The 13590-nt window shown below is 43.4% G+C and overlaps 1 pseudogene; it reads right to left on the bottom strand.

The window, feature by feature from the left end:
* Nucleotides 1-634: 634 nt before the first annotated feature.
* LOC147748237 (zygote arrest protein 1-like) overlaps nucleotides 635-13590 on the bottom strand; it is a 55539-nt pseudogene continuing 42583 nt past the window's right edge.

Here is a 13590-nt window from a genome sequence, read left to right as displayed (position 1 = left end):
AATACCGACTTTACCCCCTGCTTCTTAACACTGCCTGGTATTTGCATTGGATGAACTATGACATTATGCTGTTGTTAATGACTGAACCATGTTATTCGACTGTTAGTGAATTTGTAGTGAATGTGATATTACTGCTTTTACTAATCAGCACGCTGTAATTCAATAAAGCTATCTGATACCAGCAAGGGTCATGTTTGCATTATAAAAAACTATTGAAATAAAATATATAAAAATAAAATAATTGTTATTTAATGTGTAACAGTGTTTCTGAGGTTCTATGCCCCACAGTACCGTCTGGAGTGAGCCTTGACCATTCATCCCTTCTACCCTGAAGAAGATAAGTGCTGGTCATTCAATCAAACTGCAACAGTATTGTGGCCCCAGGACACTGTTGTAATACTCATATGTCTCATGCTGGACTTGTGCACTCTCTAGACATGGAACCTGATGTATGTCAGAGTCCATGTGTGTTTGAAAGCGAAAATTCTTGGTTATGTCAGGGATGAGTTGTCATTGTGCTGTGACAACGTACTGATGAGAGGTGACAGGTTCCTAACACCCTTAAGTTAGAGAAATAAGCGTGTGGTACTTGCCAATGAGGGTCATTTATGGCAGAGTCTGACCCAGCTTCGTCTTAAGTTTCAGTTTTGGTGGCCAGGTCTTGATGATCAGGTGATAACGTGGATTGAAAGGTGCCCTATTTGTAAATAAGGGGAGAAGAGATTGAAAGTGGGATCCAAATCTAACATGGGTATATTGCAGACCCTGGCGAAGACTGCATAGTATTCGTTTAGATTGTATTGGGCCTATGGATGAGTTATAAACAGGAAACATATCTGCGGTTGTGGTCATAAATGTTTAGGTCTCGCCTAGCGCATTGCGTAAGCAATCGCTATGCGAGAGATATAGAGAGCTGCTCCAGGAAAGCTTACCAAGGGGCTTTTCAATGCGGATTCTGGACAGTGCATTTGCCCGTGCACGCGCTTTCCATTTGCTCCCCGAGCCTCAGCATCAGACTTCAAAGGAATGCCCCCCGCTCCCCCGCCCCACCAGCCACATCACAAACCACCATTTGCCTCGCATCAGACTTCAAAGGCTCACGCTTACATCCTCCTCTTTCCCCTCATTAAGCTATGCACGGTGGAACCAGTGCTCCGATGGAGCGTGGCAGACTTAGAATCATTGGAAATCAGAGGCTTCGGTGATCGCCCTCCCTGGCATGGTTCACACCTTCTGTAAAAAGAACATGTACTACGCCATATCATTATTTTTAAATGCTTTCGTATTCTGAATATAAGCAATGTTTGAAGTAGCTGCCGTGGGTTAAGGAGTGGGCGGAAAGTGAGCAGCAAACTTCGACATGTCTTTGTAGCAGTGTGTTTGAGTGTTACATAGTTAATGCAAAGAACATTGACAATGTAGTAGAGATCTCATCCAATAGCGTGAGTTATGTTTATGCAAAATTAAAGGCAGACTAGTCTGTGTACGTATTCACCAGGCTTAATTAATTACACCATGAACATGGATGTATACATCTTTAGTAGATCGCAACAATAAACCAGTTTGCTGTAGACTAAAATCTTCACCTGCTGAATTTAAATACGTAATTAAGGATAACGTGAATTCCGGTGGCTTTTGTAGAATGTACTACAATCCATTGCCGAGAAGCAAGACTACAAGTACCAGCATGCATTGCTTTAGAATAAAGGGACAAGAGTACTGCGTTTTTAGTGATGCACAGTAATTGCTAACCTGGCTAAAGTGTAGATACGAGACATGTCACATAGTTTAGTTATCAGTTTGGCCTCATGTTAACTTTAAAATGGTGCCCATACACCTATTATTAGCAGTATTATTAGCAGTTCGGTGGCTTCTAAGATAGCCGTGCTCCGCCGTCACTTCATGGAGAGGCAGCCTGCACACCCCCTCACTCTCCATATGCTGGCTCTCACGCCTTTCCTTTTATCTCCCCCACCCCCACCCCACATCAGACTTGAAAGGAATGCGCTCCCCCACCCCCGCCACAGCAATGCCGAGAGCTTGTTTGGTGATGTATTGCTCCATTGCAGGAACCTTTCATACCTTTCATTCAGTGATGCTGTGCATTTTTTGAAAAATATATATTTATTTTAAATCTTCGTACGATGCAATGTCAAACAGGCTGTGAAACTGCTAGTCTCTGACCTTTTTATCCAGTCATGTGTACCTCTGCCATGTCTTCTTTCGGGCCTTTTGTAGCCAGTTGGTTCCTAGTCACCCACCAGGAGTTGCTTGAGTTTTTCCTCGGCACTGATGTGTTGGCCAGCTGTGACAACAGGGAACCTTTGCACTCACCTAGTCAGTTTCTCTTAGTACCCAGGGTGGACGCTTTGGCTGCAAGTCCTTGAACCGCTGTAACTGTGGCCATGTCTGTATACTCTGCTCATTTTGTGACATTACAGCTACTGTTTGTTACCAGCAATGCACATTTGAACAATGGCATTCTCTTTTCCAACTGTCATTAGCAGTAGTGCACGTTTGGGTGTTGTGCATTACATAACATTGTAGGCTTTGAGAGCAATTTCGTGGCCGCTTTGATGTTCTCAGTGAGCCGCGCGGCCACTGAGAACATCAAAGCAGCCGCGAAATGCTCACCGTTCCTCATTCTTTCGTTCTACTTTCCTTCCTTGCATGTTTCCTTGCCATTTTCTTGATTTTTTTCTTGTACTTTTCCTTGTGTTCTTTCTTATTTTTTCCATGCACCATTTTCTTATTTTTTCCTTGTCTTTTTTTTCCTCCTTTGTTTCTTCCACCTTTCCTCATTCTTTTCCTTCCCCTGAACATATTCTTTTCCATCTTTCTTTCTGCGTTTCTTTTTTCCCTCTCACTTTGCCTTTCACTTTATCTCGCCTTTCCCTCATACCCTCACTGCACCTACCCCATCTCTCATGCTCTTCTTTATTTCTGGCTTCCTCACAGTATGACAGTCAAAACTTTTGCTGCATTGAACAAGCAGATACTTGGAGAGACTGTCTGTTGAGCTTAAGGGCTCATAGATTTCTGCAAGACCCACAAAAGTTGGCAGTCTGTAAGGCCTTGCTGAACTGAGCAAGGCCAGCTGCATGTCAGTTATCTGACATACCATTTACTCTCTCTTACCAGCCTGTCTGTCAAAGCCCGATTAAAAATCGGGGAAATTCCCCAATGAGCAAAGTTCTCAAGTTTGCCAGTTCCTTTCGTGATTAGCTCATCTAGTCCAGGTTTTTTTGCTTTGCATTCTGGGTCTTGTGGTCCTGACTGTAAAACAGATAAACAGGACGACAATTTCAAGAATATAAAGCAAAACCCTGAACAGGATCGGCTGCACATGAAACTGGAAATCGTGAGAGGTCTGCATGCACATGTCGATCTGTAAGGATTATGCAAATGTTCTGTCTCTTTTTATATTTCGCCTACAGACATCGTTTGGGTCTTGCCTACAAACATCTTTTTGCTTCCTGTTTTCAGAAGAGGACTTGTGGAGCATACCAGAAACTTACAGTGGACTTAGAATCAGGCCATTGGATATCATAGGTTGACTGTATTTTCAATCTCATTATCTTGCTTCTCATTCTATGACTTTTCTTCCTCTTCTTGTGCTTTGTCTTCTCCTGGAGAACTGCTATTTTCTTTTCCACTCTCCAAATACCACTCAGTGCCACATAATTACAATCTACTGAATGCAACACACACTCCGCACAATAACACTCTATGCCACATAATTATATGCTACATAATTACAATGCAACACACACTCCAAACAATGCCACTCAGTGCCACATAATTACATGCCACACAATTACACTATACTATATACAACATACACTCCTCATAATACCACTCAGTGCCATATAATTACACTGCTCTCAACACAACATACAATCCAAATACCACTCAGTGCCACATAATTACACGCCACACAATTACACTATACTGTATACAACATACACTCCTCATAATACGACTCAGTGCCACATAATTATATGGTACATAATTACACTGCGCTCAACGCAACATACAATCCAAATACCACTCAGTGCCACATAATTACCCGCCACATAATTACACTGCACGCAATGCAACATACACTCCAAATACCAGTCAGTGCCACATAATTACATGCCACATATTTACACTGCGATCAATTCAACATGCACTCCAAATACCACTCAGTGCCACATAATTACACGCCACATAATTACACTGCACTCAACGCAACATACACTCCAAATACCACTCAGTGCCACATAATTACACGCCACATAATTACACTGCACTCAATGCAACATACACTCCAAACACCACTCAGTGCCACATAATTACACGCCACATAATTACACTGCACTCAATGCAACATACACTCCAAATACCACTCAGTGGCACATAATTACACACCACATAATTACACTCTACTGAATGCAACACACACTCCACAAAATACCACTTAGTGCCACATAATTATTTGCTACATAATTACACTTTACTCAATGCAACATACACTCCAAACAATACCACTCAGTGCCACATAATTACATGCCACACAATTACACTCTACTGAATACAACATACACTTCACACAATACCACTCAGTGCCAAATAATTATATGCTACATAATTATTTGGCACTGAGTGGTATTGTGTTGAGTGTATGTTGTATTCAGTAGAGTGTAATTGTGTGGCATGTAATTATGTGGCACTGAGTGCTATTGTTTCGAGTGTATGTTGCATTGTAATTATGTAGCATATCATTATGTGGCACTGAGTGGTATTGTGTGTAGTGTGTTTTGCATTCAGTAGAGGGTAATTATGTGGTGTTTAATTATGTTTTAATAGAGTCCATCCAGCACTCAAGTTTTTAATATTCTTTTCTGTTTAATCCTTTCGTTGTTGTGCAACATTAACCCAGTGTTTTAGTCTGAAAACACTTTATAACATATGAAAAATTGGGAGACACCGGGCAGTCCCGTTGTCTAGATGGTAATGTTCTGCACACTTTTACTGGAACCACATTGGTTCTCTTCAGGTATACTCATAAACAATAATAATCCATTCAATGAAATGATCCTTATTTCAAACTTTCGTGTTTATTTCATCTTTTTAGTTAATGTGAATCCTTTTGTTTCCAGGACATTTCATATTAACATCTCCCATTTACCCAATGCATTTCGGGTCTATGGTGACCCTTCCTCGGGGGTCTCTTTTAGCTCTGCCTGCCTTTCGTTTTGTGCTTGGAGTATCTATGAAATGGGAAATCTCGGCCTGTTTGAAGAATTTCTGTTGATGCTTCCAGCTCGTGCATGTGTACACCATTAAGGTTCTTGCTTGTTGAGTTTCACTGGTCTCTACCTGCGGTTCATGGAGAATGGTGCTGCTGCATCCACTTGTGACCCCGGTCACAAGTGGATGCAGCAGCACCATTCTCCATGAACCGCAGGTAGAGACCAATGAAACTCAACAAGCAAGAACCTTAATGGTGTACACATGCACGAGCTGGAAGCATCAACAGAAATTCTTCAAACAGGCCGAGATTTCCCATTTCATAGATACTCCAAGCACAAAACGAAAGGCAGGCAGAGCTAAAAGAGACCCCCGAGGAAGGGTCACCATAGACCCGAAATGCATTGGGTAAATGGGAGATGTTAATATGAAATGTCCTGGAAACAAAAGGATTCACATTAACTAAAAAGATGAAATAAACACGAAAGTTTGAAATAAGGATCATTTCATTGAATGGATTATTATTGTTTATGAGTATACCTGAAGAGAACCAATGTGGTTCCAGTAAAAGTGTGCAGAACATTACCATCTAGACAACGGGACTGCCCGGTGTTTAATTATGTGGCACTGAGTGGTATTTGGAGTGTATGTTGCGTCGAGCGCAGTGTAATTATGTATCATATAATTATTTGGCACTGAGTGGTATTGTGTGGAGTGTATGTTGTATTCAGTAGAGTGTAATTGTGTAGCATATAATTATTTGGCACTGAGTGGTATTGTGTGGAGTGTATGTTGTATTCAGTAGAGTGTAATTGTGTGGCATGTAATAATGTGGCACTGCTACATAATTACACTGCGCTCTACGCAACATACACTCCAAATACCACTCAGTTCCACATAATTAAACACCACATAATTACCCTCTACTGAATGCAAAACACACTACACACAATACCACTCAGTGCCACATAATGATATGCTACATAATTACAATGCAACATACACTCCAAACAATAGCACTCAGTGCCACATAATTACATGCTACACAACTACACTCTACTGAATACAACATACACTCCACACAATACCACTCAGTGTCACTTAATTATATGCTACATAATTACACTGCGCCCAACGCAACATACACTCCAAATACCACTCAGTGCCACATAATTACATGCCACATAATTACACTGCACTCAATGCAACATACACTCCAAACAATACCACATAATTACACGCCACACAATTACACTCTACTGAATTACACTTTACAATTACACTCTACTGAATACAACATACACTCCACACAATACCACTCAGTGCCACATAATTATATGCTACATAATTGCACTGCGCTCAAAGCAACATACACTACAATAACCACTCAATGCCACATAATTACACACCACATAATTACTCTATCGCTCTCAATCTATCTATCGCCCTCACTCTATCTATCTATCTATCTATCGCCCTCACTCTATCTATCTATCAGCCTCACTCTATCTCCCTCACTCTATCTGTCTATCTATCGCCCTCACTCTATCTATCTATCTATCTATCTATCTATCTATCTATCTATCTATCTATCTATCTATCTATCTATCTATCTATCTATCTATCTATCTATCTATCTATCTATCTATCGCCCTCACTCTCTATCGCCTTCTATCTATCGCCCTCACTCTATCTGTCTATCTATCGACCTCACTCTGTCTATCGCACTCACTCTAACGCCCTCACTCTATCTATCTGTCGCCCTCCCTCTATCTATCTATCGCCCTCCCTCTATCTATCTATCATCCTCACTCTATCTATCTATCTATCACATCACTACAGCATCACTCAGCACCACCACTGCATCACTCAGGGGCACCACAACATTACTATGTGCTACCACAGCATCACTGAACGCCACAACATCACTCGTCGCCAACACAACATCACTCAGCGCCACCACAGCATCAATCTGTGCAACCATTCAACAACAACTGGTTTAAATATGTTCTCTCAATGTTTCAAGCTTTATTACAAATGTCACAAAAAGATGTTAATATTTCACTTCTGTTCTTGGATTTTCATCACAATAAAAAACACTGAACATAATCTTCACAAAAGTTATTTACAAAAGTTTAGGCTTGTTTTACCAAGTGGTTGTGTTTGAAATTCTTGAAAGCAATTGACAAGAGGCTACTGTACGCAGTTTGAACTAAATATTTTTAGAAGAAGGTTTTCCATCTGTGCTCATAACGGACTGAGATCACTCAGTTGATCTCTTTTGAGAAGTTCTTGTCAGGGTGTGGCATTGCCCACCATCATGCCTCGCTGTATAACCCTCAAGGAAATGGTTTAGTTGAAAGGGCCAATAGGCTTGTAAAAGGAGTCATACAAATGGTGAGTGTAAACAGACAAGATGTGAGTAAAATGATAGATGAAATGACGTGGGCCTATCGCACAATAGTTCAAGGGATTAGCCGGAAATCACACTTTGAGCTTATGAGGCGGAGAGTTCCGAGAACCATATTGGTACCTTTGTGGATGTAGGTGTGAGTGTCAAATGGACTGAGCTGTGGTGTTGAAGGAGGGAGAGATGCTCCGATGATATCCTTAAAATGGCGATTGGGTTAAGATCACGGTAGGTAGAATAATGAGGGGTTTGTCTAAAATTAGAGGGCTGTACAGGGTCAAGCAGGTATTTCAGTTCTATGTTCTTTTAGAGAAAGGGTGAGAGGCGGAATCGACACAGAGTAGCTTTATACCTGAAGGCAGGTGAGTGTCCTGTAGCAAAGAGTGAAGGATGCAGAGGCTATATGTTTATACGGAACCTTGATGTTGTAGTAGACAGGAAGGCCTGCAATTCTCAGACAATGAGTGGAAATGTTTCTTGTGATTCTCAGAGAGTGAGTGAAAATGCTTCTCTGAGTGAGTGTGTGAGCCCAAGGGTGAGCAGGAGTACAATGGTTCGCAGACCTCTGGAGTATTTGTAGGATTTTGTTCAGTAGCCTTTTCTCTGTTAGTATTGATGTGTCATTCTACAATTTTCTACATTCTATTTTATATGTAACATTTTCACTGTACTGTTGTAGAGAAAAATGAGATAGCATACTTTCATTTTGTAATTTCGTGATAATCTTGCAACTTTATTCTTATTTCTGTACGATGTTCTTTTATCAATGTTATGCTATGCTGTATCTCTATTTTTGTAGTTTATGCTATATGGAAGGGAAGAAGATGTGTTGTAATGATCCTATGTCTCGTGCTGGACTCGTGCAATCTCTAGACATGGAATATGACATATGTCAGATTTCATGTGTGTTTTTGAAAGCAAACGTTCTCGGTTATGTCAGTTGTCTTCTGGTCAGCTAGGGAGTGTTCGCTGTTTGCTGCTGTTCTTATAGAACATCTTCTAGTTGAAACTTACCTAGGAGTCCTAACTTTACTACTCCTAAACTGAGAGAAATCCTAACTTTAAGACTTTTGGTATTCACAGAAGGCATTAGGAGTCCATGGTTATGTCCTCTACTGTGAGACCCAGTACTCTGGGCAAATACAGACAAACGCCTTTGATCAATGATAAAGTGGCTCAAGCCTACAGGGACACATGTGCCAGTGTCACTATGGTGACACCTGACTTTGTGGACCCTGGACAGATTGTACTGGGTGATAATTACCTGGTGACCAATGCTAGCAATGTCACTACTACCCATAGTGTGGCAGTTGTTAACTTCTCCTAGGGAGGGGTAACAGGCCTCAAAAGAGTTGTGGTAAGTGCAGACCTCCCTGTTGAATGTCTGTTGGGCAATGATCTTGAATTCTCAGTATGGTCAGAAGTGGAGTATAGGACTCATGCAGAGATGTTAGGCATATAAGCTCATGTCCTTGCTGTGACCAGGTGACAGGCCAAAAAGTGCCAAACTGAACAGGCCTTGGATCCTGAAACTATGGACCAAGTGCCATCCAAGAGAAAGAGCAGTAGGGTTAAGGCAGTGTCTCCCCCCTGCCTCCAAGTACAGACCAGCCTTCACAGAAAGCTGATAGTGAGACCCCTGAAGGAACTGTCCTAGACGAACTTGAACCTGACCAGGTTGAGTTTCTTGGGACAGGGGGACCTTCAAGGGCAGGCTTGAGGCAGGCACAGTTAGACTATTCCTCTCTTGAACCCCTCAGAAAGCAAGCTGCTTCTGAGGCTTCTGGGAATGCTATAGGTACCCACAGAGTTTACTGGGATGAAGGGCTCCTTTATTCAGAGGCTAGAGACCCCAAGCCTGGTGCTTCCAGGAGGTTGGTCACACCTCTGGCATTCAGGGGTTTCCTTCTTACCTTAGCCCATGATATTCCCTTAGCAGGACACTTAGGTCAGAACAAGACTTGGGACAGGCTTGTCCCTCACTTTTACTGGCCCCATATGTCAGAAGATACCAAGGAGTTTTGTCGCTCTTGTGTGACCTGTCAAGCCAGTGGCAAATCGGGTGGCACAACAAAGGCCCCCCTCATACCACTACCTGTTGGTGGGGGTACCCTTTGAAAGAGTAGGGATTGACATTGTTGGACCAATGGATCCCCAAACAGCCTCTGGGCACATATTCATACTGGTGGTAGTGGATCATGCCACCAGGTATCCAGAAGCTATTCCCCTAAGGACCACAACAGCACCTGTTGTGGCAAGGGCCCTCCTGGGAGTTTTCTCAAGAGTGGGCTTTCCGAAGGAGGTTGTCTCATATAGAGGTGCAAACTTTAAGCTTGGGTACTTGACTGCAATGTGGAAGGAGTGTGGTGTAAATTACACATTTACTACACCCTACCATCCACAGTGCAATGGACTTGTTGAAAGATTTAACAAGACATTAAAGGGTATGATTAAGGGATTACCTGAAAAGCTTAGGCGAAGATGGGACATCCTTCTACCCTGCCTTCTGTTTGCTTACAGAGAGGTCCCACAAAAGGGGGTTGGCTACAGCCCTTTTGAACTTTTGTTTGGGCATCCTGTAAGGGGACACCTATGTCTGGTGAAGGAAGGATGGGAGTTACCTCTCGAAAAGCCTAAACAAGACATAGTGGACTATGTACTTGGTCTCCGCTCCAGGATGGCTGAGTATATGAAGAAGGCTTCCAAAAACCTTGAGGCTAGCCAAGAACTCCAAAAAGCTTGGCATGACCAAAAGGCTGTGCTGACTGTGTACCAGCCAGGACAGAAGGTGTGGATGCTGGAGCCAGTGGCCCCAGCAGCACTCCAAGACAAATGGTCTGGACCCCACACAATTGTTGAGCAAAAGGGAGAGGTTACCTACCAGGTGGACCTTGGAACTCCCAGGAGCCCCCACACGGTGCTCCATGTCAACAGACTCAAAGCATATGTTGACAGGGCAGACATGGGCTTGCTCATGGCTACAGATGAGGGGCAGGAGGAAGAGAGTGACCTTCTCCCAGACCCGCTGACTCAGAACCCTGATGATGGTTCAGTTGATGGTGTGGCCTTAGCTGGCAGCCTCACTGGCCAGCAGCAACAGGACTGTAGACAAGGTCTCCAGTCCTTCAGACATATGTTTTCCTTGACACCTAGTCAGACAAACTAGTGCACCCATGAGGTTGACACTGGTGACAGTCTGCCTGTGAAGAGTAACATCTACAGGCAACCTGACCATGTCAGAGACTGCATAAATACTGAGATACAGAAAATGTTGGAACTGGGAGTTATTGAGCCCTCAGAGAGCCCTTGGGCCAGTCCTGTAGTCCTTGTGCTAAAACCTCACACCCAAGATAGTAAGAGAGAGATGAGGTTTTGTGTGGACTATAGAGATCTTAATGCTGTCACTAGGACAGATGCCCATCCAAATCCCAGGGCAGATGAGCTCATAGACAGATTGGCTTCTGCCAAGTTTTTGAGCACATTTGACCTGACAGCAGGCTACTGGCAGATCAGGCTAGCTGATGATGCAAAAGCCAAAACTGCTTTCTCAACCCCAGGAGGTCATTACCAATTTGTGGGGATGCCCTTTGGTTTGAAGAATGCACCTGCCACTTTCCAAAGGTTGGTGAACCAAGTTCTCTCTGGTTTGGATGACTTTTGTGCAGCTTATCTTGATGATATTGCTGTCTTCAGCTCCACCTGGGAGGATCACCTGATCCACCTGAAGAACGTTTTGGAGGCCCTGTAGAAGGCAGGCCTCACTATCAAGGCCACTAAGTGCCAGATAGGGCAGAGTAAGGTTTTGTACCTGGGCCTCCTTGTAGGTGGGGGTCAGGTTCAACCACTGGAGAGTAAGGTCAGGCCATCAAGGACAGGGCTCCCCCAACCACCCAGACACAGGTCAGAGCTTTCTTGGTCCTGTCTGGTTATTATAGAAAGTTTGTTAAGAATTATGGGTCCATTGTGACATCACTTAATGACTTGACCTCAAAGAAAATGCCAAAGAAAGTTCAGTGGACAGTAAGCTGTCAAAAGGCATTTGATGACCTGAGGAGGCCATGTGCTCTGCACCTATTCTGAAGAGTCCAGATTACTCCAAAGAGTTCATTGTCCAAACAGATGCTTCTGATTTGGGGGTGGGAGCTGTACTTTCACAACTGAATGTAGTTGGTCAAGACCAGCCCATTCCTTTTATTGGCAGAAGGCTGACCCGTTGGTCAGCCATTGAGAGGGAGGCCTTTGCTGTGGTTTGTGCCCTGAAGAATCTGAGGCCATACTTGTTTGGCACTCACTTCAAGATTCAGACAGACCATAAGCCCCTCTTGTGGCTAAATCAGACGAAGGGTGAAAATCCCAAACTGCTCAGGTGGTCCATTTCCCTACAGGGGATAGACTTTATAGTGGAACATAGGCCTGGGACTAAGGGTGGGCGTAAAATCCGTTTTGCGGGCGAATTTGCGGATTTTCTGCGATTTCGCGATCGGAGAATCTCGCGAAATCGTGGTAAAATCCGCGAATCAGCGGGGACGAATTTTCAGCCAAGCAAGGGTTACAGCAGCAGGTGCAAAAGTTGAACCTAATTTCTTTGTAACCTTTTACAAAAGGGTTACAAACAAATTAACTTCAACTTGGACACCTGCTGCTAATTGCTTCCTGGCGCCTCGTTGCCTTCTTGCAACTATACTATTTGACCCTGCTCTGACCCTTGAAGCAGGGTCAGAGAATAGTTACAAGTAGGCAACGAGGCACCTGTCCAAGGAATTAAACCTCATCAGGAAGCACTTACAGATATAAAAACAGGAAGAAGGGAGAGGATGGCAAATACACACATTTTGAGTTGTCAGGAGGGGTTAAACTAAAAGAGACCTTTACAGCACAATTTACATATGCATTTTGCTAAAAATAAAAAGCTGTATGTTCTGTAGGGGCAACTCAGGAATCTGGCCCTTCAGAGATCCGGCCTCTCTTTCTTTCTCTCGTTCTCTCTCTCCATCTCTCTTTCCCTCTCTTTCTCTCTCTTTCTATCTATCTATCTATCTTTCTATCTATCTATCTATCTATCTATCTATCTATCTATCTATCTATCTCTCTCTCCCTCTCCCATAAATGACTGCATGGGTAACTTCGCTATGCAAGCGGCTCGCGAAGACGCAAAAATCCCCGCGAACACGCAAAAAACCCTACGAACACACAAAAAACCCAGCGAACACGCAAAAACCAAAAATCTGCAAATTCGCGAATTTTGAGGATCGTGAATTCTCAAATCCGCAAATTTGCGGATCGCGAATTCGCAAAATTCGCCCATGCTTACCTGGGACTGACCATGGTAATGCAGATGGTCTCTCCAGATAATTCCACTTAGAACATGAAGACTCAACTGGTCAAGGTTAGTCTAATGTCCCTGCGTTGGGGGGGAGGGGGAATTGTGTAGGAGAGTAGGGTCTGCTTTCCTATGGTCACCCCACTTTTTGCTTTTTGATTTACTGGTTTTCGACTTAATGTGGCTGTGGGCCTGCTAATCAGACCCACAGCCCAGCTGTTCTCCCTCTAAATTCATACCATGTACTTTAGGTACATTACCAATTGGGAATTGGGTCACCTTAGAGCCCCTGTATAGTGTACCTTAGTTACCCAGGGCATAGGTGCATCCAAGGCCTACCAGGGGCTGCAGCATGTATTATGCCACCCCTGGCTGGCCATTCACATTGACACAACTGGCTGATCACTCAGCTGGGGCAAGGTCGGGTAAACACCCCTTGCTTAGGTGTAGTATCCCTATACCTACCTTTACATATAGACACATATATACCTATAAGTCACTCATATGGCAGGCCTTAACAATCCTGGAGGCAGAGTGCTTGGTTTTATGTGGGATGAGGCTCTAGCATGAGCTGAGCCTGTCTGCAGCTTTCGGAACCATGTCCTTCTAGCTGTTCTATGATATA

The sequence above is a fragment of the Lissotriton vulgaris genome, chromosome 1_1 (assembly GCF_964263255.1).
Source record: "Lissotriton vulgaris chromosome 1_1, aLisVul1.2, whole genome shotgun sequence".
NCBI classification, from domain to species: Eukaryota; Metazoa; Chordata; class Amphibia; order Caudata; family Salamandridae; genus Lissotriton; species Lissotriton vulgaris.
This window is presented reverse-complemented; position numbering and strand designations above follow the sequence as displayed.